The 1,613-nt window shown below is 41.8% G+C and overlaps 1 non-coding gene across 1 annotated transcript; it reads right to left on the reverse strand.

The window, feature by feature from the left end:
* Positions 1 to 291: 291 nt before the first annotated feature.
* On the reverse strand, positions 292 to 399 carry LOC130937253 (small nucleolar RNA R71). The gene has a single exon (XR_009068478.1). It is a non-coding gene; the product is annotated as a small nucleolar RNA R71 (small nucleolar RNA).
* Positions 400 to 1,613: the final 1,214 nt, after the last annotated feature.

Genomic DNA, 1,613 nt, shown 5'->3' on the forward strand with positions numbered 1-1,613 from the left:
AACAACTTTGAGCTTAAGCCTCAATTAGTTTCTCTAATGCAACAGAATTGCAAGTTCCATGGACTTCCATTGGAAGATCCTCATCAGTTCTTAGCTAAATTCTTGCAAATCTGTGACACAGTCAAGACTAATGGGGTTGACCCTGAGGTCTACAGACTGATGCTATTCCCTTTTGCTGTAAGAGACAGAGCTGGAATATGGTTGGACTCACAACCTAAAGATAGCCTGGACTCTTGGGAAAAGCTAGTCAATGCCTTCTTGGCAAAGTTCTTTCCACCTCAAAAATTGAGTAAGCTTAGAGTGGAAGTCCAAACCTTCAGACAGAAGGATGGAGAATCCCTCTATGAAGCTTGGGAAAGATACAAACAATTAATCAGAAAATGTCCTTCTGACATGCTTTCTGAATGGAGCATCATAGGTATTTTCTATGATGGTCTCTCTGAACTATCCAAGATGTCTTTGGATAGCTCTGCTGGAGGATCTCTTCATCTGAAGAAGACGCCTACAGAAGCTCAAGAACTAATTGAAATGGTTGCAAATAACCAATTCATGTACACTTCTGAAAGGAATCCTGTGAACAATGGGACAAGTCAGAAGAAAGGAGTTCTTGAGATTGATACTCTGAATACCATTCTGGCTCAGAACAAAATATTGACTCAACAAGTCAATTTGATCTCTCAAAGTCTGTCTGGAATGCAAAATGCACCAAGCAGTACTAAGGATGCTTCATCTAAGGAAGAAGCTTATGATCCTGAGAACCCTTCAATGGAAGAGGTGAATTACATGGGAGAACCCTATGGAAACACCTATAATTCTTCATGGAGAAATCATCCAAATTTCTCATGGAAGAATCAAGAGAGACCTCAACAAGGTTTCAATAATAATAATGGTGGAAGAAACAGGTTTAGCAATAACAAGCCTTTTCCATCATCTTCTCAGCAACAGACAGAGAGTTCTAAGCAGAATACCTCTGACTTAGCAACCATGGTCTCTGATCTAAGCAAAACCACTCAAAGTTTCATGACTGAAACAAGGTCCTCCATTAGGAATTTGGAGGCACAAGTGGGTCAGCTGAGCAAGAAAATCACTGAACTCCCTCCTAGTACTCTCCCAAGCAATACTGAAGAAAATCCAAAAGGAGAGTGCAAGGCCATTAACATGGCCGAATTCTGGGAGGAAGAAAAGGCAGTGAACGCCACTGAGGAAGGCCTCACTAGACGTCCACTGGCCTCCAATGAGTTCCCCAATGAGTAACCATGGGAATCTGAGGCTCAAAATAAGACCATAGAGATTCCCTTAGACTTACTTCTGCCATTCATGAGCTCTGATGAGTATTCTTCCTCTGAAGAGGATGAGTATGTCACTGAAGAGCAAGTTGCTAAATACCTTGGAGCAATCATGAAACTAAATGACAAGTTGTTTGGAAATGAGACTTGGGAGGATGAACCCCCTTTGCTTACCAAAGAACTGGATGACTTGTCTAGGCAGAAACTACCTCAAAAGAGACAGGATCCTGGGAAGTTTTCAATACCTTGTACCATAGGCACCATGACCTTCAAGAAGGCCTTGTGTGACTTAGGGTCAAGTGTAAACCTCATGCCTCTCTCTGTAAT

This window comes from Arachis stenosperma, chromosome 6 (genome assembly GCF_014773155.1).
Source record: "Arachis stenosperma cultivar V10309 chromosome 6, arast.V10309.gnm1.PFL2, whole genome shotgun sequence".
NCBI classification, from domain to species: Eukaryota; Viridiplantae; Streptophyta; class Magnoliopsida; order Fabales; family Fabaceae; genus Arachis; species Arachis stenosperma.